At 50.8% G+C, this 20,648-nt stretch overlaps 1 long non-coding RNA gene across 1 annotated transcript; it reads left to right on the forward strand.

Annotated features, from left to right (window-relative positions):
• The first annotated feature begins 9,246 nt into the window (after positions 1 to 9,246).
• Positions 9,247 to 19,542, forward strand: LOC144227067 (uncharacterized). The gene is made up of 3 exons (XR_013333843.1): positions 9,247 to 9,567; positions 18,844 to 18,904; positions 19,272 to 19,542. It is a non-coding gene; the product is annotated as an uncharacterized LOC144227067 (long non-coding RNA).
• The last annotated feature ends 1,106 nt before the right edge of the window (positions 19,543 to 20,648 follow it).

The following is a 20,648-nucleotide window of genomic DNA, read 5'->3' on the forward strand; positions in this document are numbered from 1 at the left end:
AGCGAGTAGAAGATAGACAAGGTTCTGGTAAGGGGGGCCGACTGGCAGGACAGCAGGGGCTGCCCCAGGGCAGTTGGGGGATGCCTGGAGATTACCGTCCAGGATGACTGACTTATCCAGAGAAAGAAACAAGGGGAAAAGCATGTCAAATGGAGAGAATAACATATCCAAGTGCTATAGGTTAAATTGTGACCCCAAACTGTCATATGTTGAAGTCCAACACCCCAGCGTCTCACAAGTGGCTGTATGTGGAAATAGGTTCGTTGCCGATGTAATTAGTTGAGATGAGGTCATTTAGCAGGGGTCCTGATTCTATGTTACCTGTGTCCTTATTTTGGGAAAATGTGGATGCTCACATCTTCCAGTGAGCATCCAGTGAGCAGTGATGTTCACATAGAGATGCCATGTCGAGAGATACAGAGAAGACAGCTGCCTACAAGCCAAGGAAAGAGGTCTGGGACAGATTCGCTCTCGCGGCCTCAGAACGAACCAACCTGCCCACACATTGATCTTGGACTCCTGGCCCCCAGAAGCCATGAGATGATGACCCCATGTTGTTTAACCACCTGGTCTATGGTGCTTTGGTACAGCAGCTCCAACGGACCAAGTCACAGAGGTCTGAATGAAATGGCTTGGTGCAGGGGACTGCAGACAATTTGTAGCCAAGCAGGAAGCAGGGGTGGTGCACATGAGGCTCAGGACAAGGGGGATCAGAGCCCTATGTTCAGGAGGTTAGGGTTTGTCTCAGGTCAGCGGGGAGGCGTGCAGGCCTTCTGGCCTGTGGGGAAGGTGGTCACTCTGGGCTTGAGGAAACTCACTCTGGCTGCAGAGAGGAGGAAGCTGCTACGGACACCTAAGCAAGGGATGGAGTTCAAGGGCAAGGGGATGGCAGGAAGGAAGAGGGCAGCTCTGGGAGTGTGTGGGCGTCCTGGTCATCAGGACTCCCAGGGGCTGGCAGGGGCTGACGCACGTATCAGTCTGTGCAGGGCCGCCGTAACCAAGCACCACACACTGGGCAGCATAAACTGCAGGCACATATTCTCTCCTAGTCCAGAGGCTAGAAGTCCAAGGTCAGGGTGCCCACTGGGTTAGTGTGTCCTGAAGCCCCTCTCCTTGGCTTGTCTCCATGGACATCTCCTCACATGGTTGTCCCTCTGTATGTATCTGTGTCTTAATCTCTTCTTAAAATCGTTTTTTTTTAATTTTTTTATGTTTTATTTATTTCTGAGAGAGAGAGAGAGACAGTGTGAGCAGGGGAGGGTCAGAAAGAGAGGGAGACACAGAATCTGAAGCAGACTCCAGGCTCTGAGCTAGCTGTCAGCACAGAGCCTGATGCGGAGCTCAAACCCACGAACCGTGAGAGCATGATCTGAAGTCAGATGCTTAACCAGCTGAGCCACCCAGTGCCCCTTAAAATCTTTTTTTTAATGTTTATTTTATTTATTCATTTATGTATTTATTTATTTATTTTAGAGAAAGAGAGAACAGGGGAAGCAGCAGAGAGAGAGGGAGAGAGAATCCCAAGCAGTCTCCGTGCTGTCAGCATGGAGCCTGACACAGGGCTCGATCTCATGAACTATGAGATCATGACCTGAGCCAAAACCAAGAGTTGGACACTCAACCGACTAAGCCACCCAGGTGCCCCTTAATCTCCTCTTCTTATAAGGACACGAGGTATATGGGGTGAGGGCTACCCTGATGGCCTCATCCTCACTGATTTTTCAATTCCAATGTTCATTATATTGAGCTCATATGACACTGGGCACAGTTAAGAAACGACTCCCTCTCCACCTCCATTTCCCTGCTGTGTCACTTTCTTCCCACAATTCTGCAGTCTCCTATAGTGCACTTGGGTGGTTGCGGCCACGGGTGATTTGTGTCATTTGAAGCTAGCATGGAGCCATAGTGGTGGCTTCCTTTGGATGTGCTGGGCTGGGCTGCTGCTCCAGTCATGGGCTCTTTGGAACAAACAGCGTTGACATCTGCGTGATCTTGACTCACAAAGTGTGAATGGAATGGTAATCAGCTATGGCCTTCGTGGCCTCTTCCCACAAGGCTAGGGGCAGTTAACTTCCCCACAGTAGAGGGTTCAAAAGCCTGTGTGTGTTCTTTAAACATATGTCAGTGGTTGACTCTGGAGATGGTGTGAGGAGAGTCACAGCTGGGGCAAAGGGGACCTTCCCAGGCCAGCATGGTGCCAGTGGGGGGCACAGAAGGGTCTGGAAGGAAGACAGGCCCAGGACCACGCTAGACGGAGAGTTCTGCTGGGCTTTAATAGAAACCTCAGCTCCATGTCCCAGAGGCAGCATTCCTAGCTAGTCGTCTACCTCATTCTATGTACCTTTTTTTTTTTAATGTTTATTTTTGAGAGCAGGGGAAAGAGAGGAAGAGAAGGAGGGAGGGGCAGAGAGAGGTGGGTACAGAGGGTCAGAAGTGGACCCCGTGCCGACAGCGCAGAGCCCGACATGTGGCTCGAACTCACCAACTGTGAGATCATGACCTGAACCAAACTTGGACACTTAACCAACTGAGCCACCCAAGCGCCCCTGTATGTACCCCTTTAAAGACCCTATCTCTGCCGCCTGAAAGGACCCAGGATAGGCCTGCTGCTCCCCCTGACTGGCCATCACAGGCAATCGTTTTTCTGGGAGTCTGCTACTGTCTGGGTTCAGCCTTCCCAGCCCGCTCAAAAATCTAATTTTCATTCATTTGAGTGAATTTATCGAGCTGGCACCACACCAGACGTTGATTTTCTGGGCACAGTGAAATGGCTCCATCTGTCTTGGGGGTGAACTGGCACCAACCAAGTTCAAAGACTATGATAAATAAAAACCTCCATGCCAATTTAGGGTTGGCCCTGGGGGACACAACCATCAGGCATGCAGGTTGACAGGCCAGTAGCCTCTCTCCCTCAGGTGACCTCCGGATGACCACTGGGGGCCACTTCGGGTGGACGGGCTTTCTGGCAGACTAATTACACTTTCTGTCCAGCAGACAGGCCTCCCTGAGAATGACTGATGCTCCCCAGTTTCCCCGATTAGCCTGGTTTCAAAACAAGGAGAGTGAGTAAACCCGAGTGGGGGCTCTGGGCCTGCACAGCCTGAGATCCCCTCTCCCATGCCAGGGATCTGCCATCATGAGCCTGCCTCGAGGCCTCAGCCACAATCCCTCCTGTCTGGCCCCAGCTGGACGGCCCTGCCCACAACTGTCCCCTGGCCCTGGCTTGCCAGTTCCCTTCTTTCTACATGATCTATTTCCAAACAGAGTAGGATTCAATTGGCCAGATTTCCACTGACTGAAATTGTAAAACGATACCAGGCTACCTCCAGGCATGTGCCACCAAATCCCAGAGTTCTGGATGTTTCCAAAGCCTTCAGCCTCTCACTCATTCACAGACTCTGGATCCTGCCAGAGGCAAATCCCAGCTAGGGCAGAAATGTACCTTCTCTGGGCAGCCCCATTTCCAGGGACAGATTTGCGGTAAATTTCAGGAAACCCCAGCATCAGGACCTCTTGTTTGCTTGGGCCCCTGTGAGAGCTGGAAGATCCTGGGAGTCCTAGAACATTCTAGGTGGAGAGAAAAGCCAGGAAATCAGCAAACATGGCTCGTAAATGGCCTAAAGAGATAGTGGAAGAAAAGGACCTGAATTCCAGGGATCCAGTACTCTGTGCTCATTTCCTTTTTCGTTCTAAATAAACATGCACATCCATACCTAAGTTCATGTTGCACTTCTGTATTCTTTTTCTCAAAGGGAATCCCTCAAATAATCAGGGCTCTGCTGTCTCAAACTCTGGATCCACTCCTGCTAGTTTGCCTCGAGCCCTCATTCCAAGATGGTGCTGGGGGTGAGGGAGTTCCCACTGGAAGACAGGAGGCTCCTTTCCTTCTGGAGCCACAGAGACACTGCCCGGGAGACAGGTTGAAATGAGGAGCCAAAGAAAGTTACACTGGATCTAAACGCTGCCCCCACAGCGAAGAATACCCGCTATCCTTTGGGTCTCCCCCGCCCCCCCACGGAGACCACCGCTGTTGTGAATCCCTCCTTGGCTGGTTGCAGCCATGTTTTTCCTTCATTTCATTGAAGGGAGAGACTTCCATCTCTTAATAGCACATGTCTTCATGTTCTTTTCCAGGGACATTTTTAAGCTTAAAAGAAGAAGAAAAAAACTTTGAAAATTGCTTTGAACGTTAAATCACGAATTTTTGTCCTCCCCCTCAAATTCAAAATAATGTATTTTTGCAAACGACAGAAACATCAGACATCTTCCCTCAGTCATCTGTCTGTCTGACTGACACATTTTTAGGGACAGGCGACTGCAGTGCTTAATTTATGTTCTTTGTGTGTTTTAACGAGCTTTGTACAATTATTTTGATCTGGGAGTTGCTGTATGGCTCTGCCCCTCTCATTTGTCCAGTCGTTTGTCATTTCCTCACCTGTAGAGAGTACTCCCGACCCTGTGCTTTGTTTTATGTCTGTGGATTCCCCCCATCCCACCCCCACGTGAGCTGGGCTCCATATGGGAGTTCTTCAGGTGCCAGATCCTCCCTTCATTCAGGATAAAGTCTGTCACATAGGGACGTGAGGGGGAGGAGCAGTAGCCAGGGCCCCATCACCATGTGAACTGGTGGTAGGGCTCTGGACGCTGCAAGCTTCACCTCCAAGAGCAGACATCCACCTCCCCCTTACAGAGTCTGCTTCCTCCCGCCCTCTGCCCCCTCTCCCAGCTAGAGCCCCAGGCCCTTTGCCTCCCGCAGTGTAAAATGGCTTCCCCACCCTTTGCAAGAGTTGCCACCTCTCTGAACAGCAATCACAGAAGCTAATGCATGATTCATAGGAGGCTCTTGGCCTGGGAGTGAGTGCCAAGGGAGAGGATCATGAGGCCCACAGAAGCACTTTGGTTCAGGGAACATTCTCTCATTGATGCACATCTGTGCTGCCTGGAAGTGCATTAAAGAGAATCAGATGTGCTGCTACTTCTAAAATAGCTTTTGAATGTGCAAAGTGCCCAGGGAGGATGGGGAATGGCACAAAGCTGACGAGGCACTGGGCCGCTAGAGCTTCATTCCGGCTTTGTCCTTGAAGCGCAAGGCACCACGTGCCCAGTAGTGGCCCTCCTGGGCGCTTGGGGAAGAGAGAGCTCTGCTTCAGCAAGTCAGGACCACTGAGACCAAAGAGCCCCAGTGCTCCGCCCCCTCAGAAGTTCAGCTCTTTGGACTCTGTGGCCATTTCAGAAACAGGGATATTTTTGTCGTCCTGCCTAACAAGGAGACGGACTCTTTATAGCCCTCGCCAGAGGCCTTGCTTCGGGCAAAATGGCCAAAGGGCCCGACATCCTGGCCCCAGCTCCACCGCCCACCTCCTACCTGCAGGCCTCGGGCAAGTCACCAAGCCTGGGGATAGGAAAAGCAGGCCCTCCTGACATAAAACTTCCCAGACGGTACCTCACCAATTTCTGATCTGCTTGTCTCAGTGCTACGGGGTATTCAAAGGAACCACTTGTCCTGGGGACAAGACCCACAGAGCTGCGGGCCAAGGAACGTTAAATCAAGAATGTGTGTGAGAGCCAGGGCCTTGGCCTAATGCACGGACACCCATCGTGGCTTCTTTGGGGAATGACTCAAATCTCAACACAAATTGGCCTCACAAAAAGAGGGAACCTATTAGTACCCGTAGGTGATGTTGCCTTCAGGCACAGCTGTATCCAGGCGTCGAAACAATTGTTGTCAAGACTCTCTAATGCTGCAGCCCATGACTCTGCCTACCCCACTGTTGGCTTCATTCTCAGAAAGGCCTGTTCCATGTTGTAATTTCACAGCTTTGCCACACAGTGGAGGGTGGGAAGGAGGAAGGAGGAAGGAGGAAGGAAGGAAGGAAGGAAGGAAGGAAGGAAGGACTCTTGTCCAAGGGTTCAATGAAAGTCTCTGTGACCAGGAAGATGGATTGAATGACAAGCTTGAGGAGGAGGGCTGTCAGCATTCCCCAATCTACACACAATGAAGGAAGAGATCCCTAGGCGAAACTCAGAGTCATTGAAAGTACAGAGACCGTGTGCAGGGAAGGAAAAAACACTGAGGACCCAACGTGGAATGAAGACAGGACCCTGTCAGTGGTCGGTGCTGTTTACACAGACTGAAGCACTTTGTTCTCCTTTCAGGTTTGTTCTCCCCGGGGCCCAGTTTACAGGACTTGGCATTTGAGCTGAGCTGCTGAGAGTAAACATGAGTTTTCTAGGTGAGAAAGGAGGGAACTGCGTTCCAAGCAGTGGGACCAGCATAAGCACACTGAGGTGTGAAAATGCATGATCCCCATTCTTGCCAATGCCACGTGAGCAATAGGAATCAGAATGGGAAGAGCACTGGTTTACGAGTCAGACATGCTCAGGTTCAAACACCACCTCTGATGCTTCCTCTCTGTGAAATCTTGGCAGGTCCCTTCCCTTTGCTGGGGTTCAGTTTTCTCCTCAGGACAATGATGTGCACGGGAGACTCTGAAGTCCCGTATGCCATGGATCTGTGCTGTTTTTACAGTCACACACACACAGACCACACACACACACACACACACACACACACGCGTGCGCGCAGCAGCCACCCATCCCAAGCCTTTCCCTGCCTACTCTATATGGCAGAAAACTACATTTCCCAGGCTCCCTTGCCCTCTGGTTTCTAGGTAGGTTTAGAAAATGGGAGGCACTAGTGCAAGCTGAAAGGTGATACAAAGATGCTCAACATCATTAATCTTTAGGGAAATACAAGTCAGAATCATAATGAGATACCACCGCACACCCATCAGGATGGCTACTATTTAAATCAACAGCAATAGAAAATAACAAGTGTTGGCAAAGACATGGAGAAAGTGGAACCCTGTGCACTATAGGTGGTAATATAAATTAGCACAGTCACGAAAACAATATGGCAGCTCCTCAAAAAATTAAAATTGGAATAACCATAGATGATTGGGCGATGCCAGTTCCAGGTATATATTTAAAAAATAAAGAGCTGAGTCTCAAAGAGGTATTTGTACACTCATGTTCATAGTATTATTCCCAGGAGCCAGAATATGGAAGCAACCCAAGGGTCCATCAACAGGGGAATGGATAAACAAAACATGGTCTATCCATACAGTGGGATGTTATTCAGCCATTAAAAGGAGGGAGGGGCACCTGGGTGGCTCAGTCGGTTGAGCGTCTGGCTTCGACTCAGGTCATGATCTTGCGGTTTGTGGGTTCTATGCTGACAGCTCAGAGCCTGGAGCCTGCTTCGGATTCTGTGTCTCCCTCTCTCTCTGCACCTCCCCCACTTGTGCGCGCGCGCTCTCTCTCTCTCTCAAAAATAAATAAACATAAAAATAGGAAGGACATTCTGGCACCTGTTACAACACAGATAAACCTTGAGGATGTTATGCTAAGTGAAAAGAGCCAGTTCCAAGGAGGCGCTGTATGATCACATATGTTACCTACAGTAGTCAAATCCATAGATACAGAAAGTAGAAGGTGGGAGCCAAGGGCTGAGGGAGGGAACTGGAGGGGGGTGAGTGTTTGATGGGGACAGAGTTTGAGTTTAGGAAGATGACAAAGTTCAGGAGATAGATGACGGTGTGAATGCACTTGATGCCACTAAGCCGTACCCTTAAATGTGGTTAAGTGGTAAATTTTGTTATGTGCATTTCATCATAATTTTTTTAGTTTTTAAATTATTTTTTAAAGCTTATTTATTTAGGGGCACCTGGGTGGCTCAGTAGGTTAAGGGTCCAACTTCGGCTCAGGTCATGATCTCATGGTTCATGGGTTGGAGCCCTGCATCGGGCTCTGTGCTGACAGCTCAGAGCCTGGAGCTTGTTGCTTCAGATTCTGTGTCTCCCTTGCTCTCTGCCCCTCCCCCACTCATGCTCTGTCTCTTTCTCTCTTCCAAAAATAAAAAAGCATTCAAAGTTTTTTTTAATAAAGTTTATTTATTTATTTTGAGAGAGAAAGCATGAGCAGGGGAGGGGCAGAGAGAATCCCAAGCAGGCTTCCCACTGTCTGCTCAGAGCCCAATGAGGGGCTCGAACTTACGAACCGTGAAATCATGACCCAAGCCGAAACCAAGAGTCAGACGCTTAACGGACTGAGCCACCCAGGTGGCCCTCATTATAATTTGTTCACAAAGTCAGGTGGGTGGGATAGAGAAAGAAGCCAAGATCTTCCTTTTCCCCACACCCTCCCCCCCCAGCCCCGCCCCGCCCCTNAGAGCCTGGAGCTTGTTGCTTCAGATTCTGTGTCTCCCTTGCTCTCTGCCCCTCCCCCACTCATGCTCTGTCTCTTTCTCTCTTCCAAAAATAAAAAAGCATTCAAAGTTTTTTTTAATAAAGTTTATTTATTTATTTTGAGAGAGAAAGCATGAGCAGGGGAGGGGCAGAGAGAATCCCAAGCAGGCTTCCCACTGTCTGCTCAGAGCCCAATGAGGGGCTCGAACTTACGAACCGTGAAATCATGACCCAAGCCNTTGTGCGCATGCACAATCCTTCCCTCTGTGATCTCTGCGCATGACAACCAGCCGCTGCCATGGCTCCGCCTGCCACCAAATAGCCTCGGATCCAGGGCTCCAGTAAAACCGCTTCCTCCATTGGTCTTAGCAATCCCGCGGACAGTTGAAACTTCCAGGTTGCTAACCTCTGAGTTGCCCTTTTAGCTTCTATGCTCATTAACCCCCCAGGTAACCAACAAGCTCACTCTGTTTCAATACCCAGAGTGGGTTCTCTTTTCCTGACCGGGATGGTCTGTAATACACGGTACTGTATGTGTGGCCAGCAGGCGAGGGTCTCAAGCAAACCCCAAACACCCAGCCTCGGTTTCCCCAGCAGGTGGGCACACATGAGGCAGACACTCCACAGGTGAAAAGGAGAAATCAAAGAGAATCCGCAAGCATTCTCTGCATCCTGTTCTGTAAGTGGCTGCTGTGTTGCATTATTTATACCTGCTGGCAGAAGATATTCCTGGGGCCTGGCCTGGGCCCCCATCCGGCCCTCTTACACCTTGGGGACTCCCTGGGAAGTTATCTCAGTGACTCAAATCCTCCTGCTTTTCCTCAGATCTACGCCCTCATTCAAGATCTGCAGTCGTGAGCTCATCAGCCTCCGAACTCCAGGGCCAGCCACACTGTCCCCCTAAGGACAGCCCTTCTGCACAGCCAGGAGACAGAGAGGAAAGCCCGCTCTGCTCCCCAGCGGGGCTGGGCCCCACCTGAATCCTGACGCTTTTTTTTTTTTAATTGTTTTTTTACTGTTTGTTTATTTTTGAGAAAGAGAGAGACAGAGCACAAGTAAAGGAGGAGCAGAGAGAGAGAGAGGGAGAAACAGAATCCGAAGCAGGCCCCAGGCTCCAAGCTGTCCGCACAGAGCAGGAGGTGTGGCTCAGACCCACAAACCGCGGTCATGACCTGAGCCAGAGTCGGAAGCTTAACAGACTGAGCCGCCCAGGTGGCCCCTGGGACTTCTTATCCATGGCCTCCAGCTGGCCTCCCGGACACGGGCAGAGTGCTGGCAGAGACTGCTTACCTCTGGACCTACTCAGTCACAGAGAGCAAAGGTAAGAAGATTGCCTCCTAAGAACCCCAAAACAACACTATCCCCCTGAGGTGCAAGGGGAATGAGGCACAAAGAGGGGAAACAATGTTCAAGGTCACACAGCCAGTTGAGCAGTCAGGGCAGGGAGGACCAGGAGCCCCAGCGCCCCCAGGATTGGATTTGAATTGGGGGGCTGATGTCAGGCCTGCTTTCCCTGGGCCGTGTCTGGCAGACCTGGGGAGAACTGGCCACCCTCCCTGCTCTGGGCCGCCACTGTCCTCCCTCATCGGAGGCACCCACCACATTAGCCTGGGCCCTGGGCTCCTGCCGCAGCCCAGCCCTGGCTACCCTCTCCCAATGGGCACCCTGCCCTGCACCCTGGACCCCTTTCCACATCTGACTTTGTACATGCCATGTTCTCTCCCGCGGCAGCCAGCCTCTGAACTGCAAGCAACAGAAGGGAACTCTGGTTAATTTGATCAGAGAAGGGACTTTATGGAAAAGGTAGTGGGGAACTCACAGACTCGCAGGCAGGCTGGAGAACCAGACCCCAGGCAGGCAGAGGCCAGGCCAGCAGCCCAGATCAAAGTCAGGGAAGACATGGCCCTTGGGGACACACTGGTCACCGAGAGGCCTCTGCGGTGCTTACTGGATTCAGAGCCAGGAAAGGAGTCACCCTGAACACCACGTGCTGTGGGGCCTGAGTCCTTGCAGTGCCAAAGGTCATGGGCCCAACCGCGTCTTGATGGACCCCGAACCTTACTGGTCCTCAAGGGAAGTCCACCCCCACCCAGCCCCCCCGAGTGCCCTCATCCGCTCCCATCTTGGCCCACAAAGTAGGAAATTTTGCTCTCACTGCCGCCTTCCCGGGAGACACAGTGAAGGGCAGTGTCCACCCGGTTCTCCCTCTTCCATCCCTGGTCACAGTAGGCCAGTGACCGCTGTGCTTGTCAAGGGCTGGGCTGCCGCCACCATGAAACCCAAGGCCAACAGGGGCCTCGGCCTGGAAGAGGGGGCAGTCCCTCCTGCCTCTCTGCTTGGGGAGATGGCCTCCCTCCTCTACCGGCCCGTGGATGTGGGCAGCAGGACCCAGCCCTCTGCTCCAGCACCAGTGTGTGTGCGTGGTGCTGACCAGCCTCTCCGGGTAGGGAAGGCAAAGAGTAGGGAACCCATTCTGGTTTCATAACTCTTAGGCACCTAACTTCCCTCTCCAGTGTTAAACTCTGCTTTTATTCTCTGCACAAAATTACAAGTTGCCTGGAGACAGAAGCCATTTGCCCTTTGAAATGCAATGCCTTCACCTGGCTTAACTGTGGCACGCATTTTCTCTGCTTTGGGTGATGTGCAGGTGTGAGGGGTCCCAGGGTGGTGTGGACCTGCTCCAGCCCACAGTGAGCATTGCGCTCTCTGCTCAGAGCCCTGCTGTGCCCAGAGAGCCAAAAAGAACATTCTGTCATCCCCTCCCTGTTGGACCCATTTAGGCCAGGCTCAAATAGCCTCTTTAGGCCTTACATAAGGGGTGAGGCCTCTTCCCGAGAAACCTTGGACAACGGGAAAGGCGAAGGATCTTTCTGCTCAGAGTCTTGGAAAGTAAAGTAATTCCCTGCCTGGTCGTCCTTCCCCCAGAGCCGGCCAGGCTCCGGAGTGCGTGGCCACACAGTGGGGCCCAGAGCCCGGAGGCCACCCTCCTTGCTTATTTCCAGGTCTATACTGCCCAACATTGCCCCCACCTACCCCCCCATTTAAAAATAACAATTAAAACATTTTGTTAATGTTTATTTGCTTTTGAGAGAGAGACAGAGTGCGATCAGAGGAGGGGCAGAGAGCGAGGGAGACACAGAATGTGAAAGCAGGATGTAGGGGCTCCAACTCACAAACCATGAGATCATGACCTGAGGCCGAAACCAAGAGTCAGATGCTTAACTGACTGAGCCACCCAGGCGCCCCTAAAAGTAACCGTTTTTTTTATGTGAATTACTTATTTTATGAATAGGCCCCCTCCTATCCTGTTTTAATGTTTTGTTTTATCAAATACAGAAGGAAGACATATTTCAAAACCTAGTNCCTGCCCCTAGAGCAAGTTTCAGTAGAACCAAGACACAAGATCAAGAAATTTAAATGGAGCAAAAGTCATGAACAGGCAAAGGCAAAATCCAGGTCGCTGACAAGTGCATGAAAACAGAGGTGCAGGGCGTCTGGGTGGCCCAGTCTGTCAGGCGCCCAACTCTTGGTTTCAGCTCAGGTCATGATCTCGCAGTTTGTGGGTTTGAGCCCTGCCTTGGACTCTGCACTGTCAGTACAGAGCCTGCTTCTCTCTCCCTCTCTGTCTGCCCCTCCCCTGTTCTCTCTCTCTCTCTCTCAAAATAAATAAACTTTAAAAATTTTTTTAAAAAAATAGAGATGCAGATACCACTTTTATCCACCAGATCGACAGGAATCAGGAAATAGAATACTATTAAATGTGGAGGAAATCATGGAGCCCTGAGAGCCTTCCAGCATGGCGGGCGGGGTGGCACTGATGAAGTGGGGTGTTCGGTTCTGGAGGGCTGCCTCTCACATTGGTGCCGCACACTCCAGGAGGGGGCCCCTGCCAGGATACCCATCGTGGCCCGGTTTGAGATGGCATGTTATTGAGGGAACCCAAGCTGGATCCCTCAGAGTCCCAGCAGGAAGCAGGTGCCCAAATCAGGATCCTTCAAGGAGGGTTAATTTACAGAGGGACTGTTTACAAAAGTGTGGGTACAGGGGAACCCCAGAGATAGTGCAGAAGCCCCAGGTTCAGAGCAGCAGAGCTGATACCCAGGCCCTTTGGCTTTGGCCAAGCCCAAATGGGAAGCATTGTGTGGATGAGCAGGACCCAGCCAGCTATAGGGCTGCTGCCAGAAGGATCCCCAGAAACAAATGCCCTGCCCTCCTCTCCCTCTCTGCTCACCCCCTGAGCCCCTCTTGGGACTTCTCGTTGGCCAGACCCAATCAGAAGCCAGAGAGCAAGGGGCCTATTGTCAAGGTCCATACAGGGCATCCCCACTGGGCACAAAGCAGGAGGAGAGGATGGAGGAGAGCCTGGAGAGAACAGAAGACACCCAGCACCCTCCCACCCTGGGGAACAGAGGAATCACAGCACATATGGCAATTGGAAGAAGTGTAGACCTACAAACAGCATCATTGGGTCTTAAAATCTGATGTTGAGTTTAAAAAAGAAGACAACAAAGACACAAGATGGAGACCCCACTATGTGCACACGTTTAAATGCTCATGTATGTGAAACCTAATCTTCTCGAAGATTCGTGGGACATCCAAGGCACCAACCGGAAGGAGGGCCGTGGGATCAGGGACTGGAGATCCATGAGAGAAAGATGAAGAAAGCCGTAAAACAAGAGAGCCCCCCAGGACTGACTGAGCAATGAGCAGGGTAGGATCTACTCAACCCCTCACCTGGAGGACAGCGACAGGCTCCCCGAATCCTGCTTCCCCAGACACCCACGTGAGTGTCCCAGAGTGCCAGGGGCCTGAAACAAATGATGATGGTTTCAGAATCTTGGGGTTTAATGGGCTGGACCCAGTGTTTTTCAGATGGAATTCTTTAGTGTTTCTACTCCTCTGTTGTGGGGGGGCATTTGTGGGATCTACTCTGGGTCCCTCTTTCTAACAAAACCCGGATTCCTGTTTGGCTGCCCGTCTTGCCCCATGAGGTCCATGCACTCTGGGGGAAATGAATCCATCCCAGGTCTAGAGGCGGTGTGCTAACGTCTGCAGGAACTGCCATGATGACAGATGGGGGGCTTAAACATCAGACGTTCATCCTGCAGTTCTAGAGGCTGGATGTCCGAGATCAAGGAGTCAGCAGGGCTGGTTCCCCAAGGGCCCTTTCCTTGGCGTGTAGATGGCTGTCTTCTCCCTGTATTGTCACGTGGTCATCCCTCTGTGCGTGTCTGTGTCCTGATCTCCTCTTCTTATAGGGACCCCAGTCCTGTTGGATCAGGGCCCATCCAGTGACCTCTTTTTACCTTAATTACCCCTTTGAGGCCCCATCTCTACATAGTCACATTCTTAGGTCCTGGGGTTTAGACCGTCAACATACAAATGAGGTGGGGGACACAACTCAGCCCACCATAGGCTCAGTTGGTGTCTCAGTGGACATAAGCCCATTGGTATCTCCATTTCCCTGGCCACAGGCATTACTGTCTGGTCAAGTTGGATCTCAGGCTTATGGATATGGAACAGAGAGTCCTGTCACCATCCAGATGACAGGGCGTGAAGAAGCAAAGTAGATGATATGGAGCCATGAGGATAGAGCTTTTGTTGCAGAAGGCAGAGCAGAGAAATGGAAGGAAACCCTCCATTACACCTTGGAACCACCACATCAAACCCATGCTGACGTCTCTCTGCCTCTGGCCTTTTATTTACGTGATCCAGGAAATATTTAATGGTGGAGCTGGTATGAGTTTGATTTTCTAATGCAAATGCTGTTCACATCCTGTGTCTCTGCAGTTCCTGGCACGGCCCCCATGCTCCGCCTTGCTCCCTCGGGAGAGTACAGGCCGGTGGCCAGAGGAACAGCTATTCCTCTCCCTTCCTTTGGGTTTCTCCTTGGAGGCTTACCCTTTCTTGATGGGCCTTCAAAGACTTCTCTTTCAACAAATCCACATCCAGCGTCTCTAAGTGCCCTTTGGGATTTAAACAGCAGGAGGTCCCCGAGAGATGGCCACTGGACACTTATGACCTTGTATAACCCAAATACATCCGCCTGTCCACATAGATCAAACACTATGCAAAGTATACTAATGTGGGTCTTTAAAATTGAATTCATTACAGGAGGCCCGGGCAGGAGGAGTTGCACCAAACATCACATGGAAATTTCCTGAGAATTCTCCCTAGACGTCTGTTCCTCTCCCCATGATCACCTACCCTTGGAATCTGCTAAAATATCTCTGCAGCTTATCCATGTAACTCTCTCTGTGCCACCCATTCTTCCTTCCTCCTGGGGGCCTGAGTCCCTCCATACACCTGCGCCCCATCCTGTGACGCTCCTCCAGTAGACATCCCTTTAGTTCTCCTTTGCCCTGAGCATCAGCCATCCTGGGAGATGACTGAATCGGGATCTGCACCACACACACACTGCCACACACATACCAGCTCCCACTCAGACATACGTTCATACTCGTACACATACGAGTATGTGGTCACAGACCCACATGGTCACCAACAAACACACCCTCACACACTAATACACAAGTTCATGCACACAATCCCTCACACTCATTGAAACATATGGCACCCACGCACAGTCACGAGACACTGGTACGTGAGCACACATTCACCCTTACACATGTACATTCACACCAGCACACACATGCTTGCATGCACAGACTCACGCTTGCACACACACATCTTCCATTCCTCTCAGGGGCCTCTGGCAATGCTGTCGGACCCCACCAGGCTGGCACATCACATTCCTCACAGAGAGTCGATGAGCCTGGGGAGTCTGACATCTCCTAGGGATCAGACCTCTTGAGGAAGCTGTTTCTTCTCCAGCCACCAGGCTCTGTGTCTGGTGTCAGTAGAGGGAGACACAGCCAGCCAGCCATTTCCCTTGTGGTGGCTATTGGCTCCCTGGTGTTTTTTGTTGTTGTTGTTGTTTTAATGTTTATTTATTTTTTGAGAGAGAGAGAGAGAGCCAGAGCACAAACCGGGGAGGGGCAGAGAGAGGGAGACAGAGAATCCAAGGCAGGCTCCAGCTGACAGCTCAGAGCCTGACATGGAGCTCAGACTCACAGACCATGAGATCATGACCTGGCCAAAATCAGATGTTTAACCGACTGAGCCACCCAGGCGCCCCAACTCTTGGGTGCTTCTTGCTGTCAGGCATGAAATAGGCATCAGGCCATCTCCCCTGCCAGATTTCTGAAAAGCCTCTGTGTGGTGCATCTGTGAAATACCAGGACATAGGAGGCTAGGCCATCCAGAAAGGCCACTTCTGACCCACCCTGCCACGCTTTAAGATGTTGGGGACATCATGCCTCCCTCCAGCCTCACCTGGCTCTGGGGGAGTAGCTGATCGCCCCACCTCCTGCGGGCTCGTAGGGTTGCCTCAAAGGCTTGGGCACACCTATGACTTCTGCTCAGCACACACCCTTTGCACTGATCCTGGAGGCTGTTGACAGGGGTCTTTTCCATCCCTGGCTCTGGTGAGTTTCACCATGAGATTCTGGAGCCACTCTATTTCATAAGCAAATCCAATGTATTCAGCAACTCTTGCCTCCAGGAAGTTCTCATGAGCACCTGGCCCACTGTGTCTGGATCTCCAAAGTTTGTTCAAATGCCCACGATGGGGGGAGGGGGGAATCCATAGTGACTCATTTTCCCCACCTGCTGAGATGCTTTTTGGCAAATGAAGCCCAGCCAGATGCTCCTGTGAGACCAAGAGACTGTCCATCTCAGAAGTGAGACCTTGGCCTCCAGACCAGGAATGTGTCCCATGTGGGATCTTCAGACTCTCATCACCAGTGCGTCTCTGTCCCGGTTGCCCCAGCCCCGCGAGGACTCAGTATGTCCCCAAGCCCTTCCTCCTGCTCTCGCCATGCCGTGTCCTCATGCCCCTGGTAACAGCTTACCCTGAGCCTCACACTGTGTACCTCCTCCCCCCCCCCCCCCCCGCCCCAGGGAAACTCACCACAACTGACACATCACAGGAGACCTTAGGGACAGAGCAAGAATGTCTGCCACCAGCACCCATTCTCCATTGGGAAACAATTCTAAGTTCTTCACAAATGAGATACCTCTTTTTTATTTATTTTTATTTGTTTATTTTTTAGAGAGAGAGTGGGCAAAGAGAGAGAGAATCTCAAGCAGGTTCTATGCTCAGTGCAGAGCCTGATGTGGGGCTCGATCCCACGACCCCGGGATCATGACCTGAGCCAAAATCAAGAGCTGGATGCTTGACTGACCGAGCCACCCAGGCGCCCCCATGAACGGGATACCTCTTAAGGCAAGGCAGAAAAGTACTTCCCAGCCTTTAACTTTACAAAGCTTTTAGACTTCCTTGGCTTAATGAATTTATGTGGAAATCTGGCCCTCCAAATCTGTGCCTCCTCCTAAAAATAGTAATTCCGATCTCACTGTGTTTTTTGCAACATCGCCCCTTTGACACTAGTGGTATTCTAAGCTTCACGAATTCCTTTAGGAACATGACATTCAACGGCGAGGTGGTATGTGTCGCGCCCACCACCATGCCCGACACAAACTAAGCTCTCAGGAAATATTTCTTGGTTGAAAAAAAAACGAAATAAGATATGGTGTTTGTTCTCTTGGCTCTGCAGCTACGGTGATGCAATTCTAACCACCTGGAGTCAGCACAGAGTCCACAGGGCAAGACTGCTCCCACGCCAGTCACCAGCCACGGGCTCAGGGATCCCCAGGCCACATGCAATTCTGATCCACTGGCCATAGATCTAGAGGCAAGGGGTTCATGACTCCTATCAGGTTCAGAATTTGCTAGAATAACTCACAGAGCTCAGGTATACAGGTATTCAGCATATACTATATGCTATATGTATATGCTATATAGTACAGCATTTCTGATTACAGTGTTATTATAAAGGATACAGATCAGGACCAATCACATGAAGAACTACATGGGGCGAGGTATGGGAGGGACTTGAATACACAGCTTCCATGCCCTCTTCCCATGGAATCGGAGCAGGTCACCTTTCAGCACAACAGGAAGCCTCACCCAGCCTTGCGTCTGGTATGAGCCAGATTCCTGTTCCATCTGGTTCAGAGATGGCCATCTTTTAGCTGTGTCCTCACATGGCCGAAGGGGCGAGGGAGCTCTATGGGGTCTCTTTTGTAAGGACACCATCACATTCACGGGGGCTCTATCCTCAAGACCTTATCACTTTCCAAAGACTCCACTTCCTAAAACCATCACATTGAGAATTAGGATCTCAGCATAGGAATTGGGGGAGCCACAAACATTTGGACCATAGCAGGCTGGTATCACTTGGTTCAAGGCCCCAGTCTGCTAATCACATGGCTGTTCTTTCTGGCCCAGCCAGCTCCCTTCCTGAATCATTTCATTAACATAAACCCAGGTGTTATCCAAGGAGGCTACCATGAATAACACACACTCCTATCAACTCAGAAAATCCCAAGGAGTTAAAAGCTCCCTCCTGGGACAGGAACGAAACCAGTCAGATTCTTTATGATACAATAGCTCAGATACTGAGTGATTATGTATAATAGGGGGTGCCCCTGAACGCCACACCTAGATCTCAGATTCTGAGGGTTACTTTCTAAATGTAACCCGAGTTCATCTCAAGGCTCCAGGTGGCATCACCTTCAAAAGAACACACCCATTGCATAAAAACTATCAAAAGATATTCTGGGGGCCCCTGGGTGACCCCATCGTTAAGCATCTGACTTTGGCTCAGGTCATGATCTCATGGTTTTTGAGTCTGAGTCCCACATCAGGTGAGCTGGAGCACTGCTTAAGATGAACACGAGCCCTGCTTTGGGTGAGCCCCACTTCCCTCTCTCCCTCCCTCCTTCTCACTCTTTCTCTATCCCTTCTGGGATTCTCTCTCTCTCTGCCCCTTGTGTCCTCTCCCCCCCCCCCAAAATTCTGATCTGGGGCACCTGGGTGGCACAGCCCATTGAGCATCCAACTCTTGATTTTGGCTCAGGTCATAGTCCAGGGTCATGGGATCAAACTCTGTCCCAGGCTCTGTGCTGAGCATGGAGCTTGCTTAGGATTCTCTCTCTCCCTCTGACCATCTCCCCCACTCACTCTCTCTGTCTCTAAACTTAAACACACACACACATTCTTATCTATGCTGTGGCTCTTAAAGAATATCGCACATTGGTGCTTCCTCATGTGCCTTTCCCATCTTTTGGCATTTGGAATCCCTCATCCCCGACAGCTGCCCTGGAGCTCCTGTTTCCTCCCCTGCCTCAGGAAACGAGCTCAGCTGCCAAAGACCATGCCTCCAAATTCATGAATGGGAAGAAGAAACTTTCCAGATGGTGATGTCAGTTTAATGTTATGTGTCAGTTTGACTGGCCACGGGGTGCCCAGATGAAACATGGTTTCTGGGTGTATCTATGAGGGTGTTTCTGAATACGATTCATATTCGAAGATGTGGACTCGGGAAAGTAGACAGCCCTCCCCAGTATGGGTGGGCCTCAGCTGAGGGCCTGAACAGAGCGAAAGACAGAGGAGAGAGGAGTTTGCTACTTTTTTCCTGACTCACTGCTTGAGCTGGAATATCACCTCTCATTTGATCTTCTATACCATCAGCTTTTCTGGGCCTCCAGCATGTAGATGGCAGATAAAGGGACTTCTCAGCCTCCATTATCACGTGAGCCAATTCCTCATTATATAAATCTCCTTTGAGATAGATAGGTGGATAGATAGATAGGGAGAGAGAGAGAGAATGATGATGGGTGTGTCAACAGACAGATAGATAGATATGATGGATGGATAGATAGGTAGCTAGGAGGCAGGTAGGTGGATATATAGATAATAAGTTGATAGGTAAACAGATAGATGATAGGTTGATAGATAAATAAGCAGAGATAGATGATAGATAGATAGATAGATAGATCCTATTGGTTCTGTTTTTCTGGAGAATTCTACCTAATAAGCAAGCCTAACTTGGTTTTAAAGAAGACATTTGATCCTGTCTCCTCTCTCCTGGTTGATTACAGCAATTTATGTTTGCACAGGGATCTGGAAGCCAAGGTGAGAATCTCATTCAATGTGAGCTTTACAACACCCTCGGACCATCCACAGAGTGAATGCTACTCTCTTCTGTTGTTATGGAGGAAAGACTTGTAGCTCAGCGCATTGTGACCTGCCGGAAGTCACACAGTCAGTAGACCAGCCCACCTTCAGCCTGGGTCTTCTGATGCTGAGACCAAGGCGTTTTCAGAACACCACGTTGAGACTTCACAAGTAAAACCCTGACTCAGAAACACCTCAGAATCCTGTATTTATCCTTCTCTCTTTACCAAAGTAGACATTCTAGAGATTTTTTTTCAGTATAATTTGAAGATTTGAACCAAAGGGGCTTCTGAGAAGCATTCAGTTGACAAGAACCAGACTCCTCCCCCCTCTCTCCTGCCCACTCATCGGCTCCCTGAACCCTCTGGATGGCGGGAGAATTTAGTATGAATGCCCATTTCTAACCCACTCGGTTTCCTGAGTTCTGAGCAACCCAAGTACCCACTATTTGTCATCAAAATGGTAACCACTGTGTCTGCCCGGCTTGGTCATGAACTGCAGGCTTCAGGTGGGAGAAGATGCTTCCAGACTGCCTGGTCATTCTCCTCCACACCTTACCTCACCTGAAAACAGATACAGCAAGGGGCACTCTTTCCTGCCCAGAGGTATCCTCACAGATGTCTCCCAAAACATTTTTTACAACACTTTTTGGCCCCTGTCTGGAGAGCCGTGGTGCAGGGAAGTGTAGCAAGTTAAATCCAGTCTCCACCACTCACTGGGTAACCTTGGACATGTTGTTGGTCTCTCCAAGCTGTTTCTATGCCCACAGGTTGGGGGAGATGGGACTTCCTGCTCCAGTCCAGCCTGCAGGTGCTGCGAGTGCCCCACACGTAAATAACGTAAAGGGCTTCCATACAGCAGGGACACGTCTGGGGGTCCTTCCCACTTTCTGCTTTTCCTCAAGAAACCTCCCTTGGGACAGATCTCATGCCCCACATCACCACCAAATGACAGCATGCAGTGCCCCCACCAGTCCTAGAAGCCCTGGGTCCCGATGGGGTGAGGACCCAGCCCTCCACTGAGCCAGCACCTGCCTGACCACATCACAAGCAGCCACCAGACCTGTGCCTAGCCCAGGCCAAGGCGGGCAGAGAAACTCCCCTTGCTCACCTCCCCATGGTGACTGAGGGAGTGTGTGAACGGTTCCCCAGCCACTCAGGTTTCCAGTGATCCTACAAACCATACTGTTATGCTTAACTTCCAGATGGAGAAGAAGAAATGATGTGGGTCCTCTCATCCCTAGCTGCCCCCGCTCCCTTCCTGGAGCCAGGCATTCTGAGCAAAAAGTAGACCCCTTTGGATGCCCAGCTGGGGTCATT

This window comes from Crocuta crocuta, unplaced genomic scaffold, assembly GCF_008692635.1.
Source record: "Crocuta crocuta isolate KB4526 unplaced genomic scaffold, BGI_CrCroc_1.0 scaffold273, whole genome shotgun sequence".
Lineage (NCBI taxonomy): Eukaryota > Metazoa > Chordata > Mammalia > Carnivora > Hyaenidae > Crocuta > Crocuta crocuta.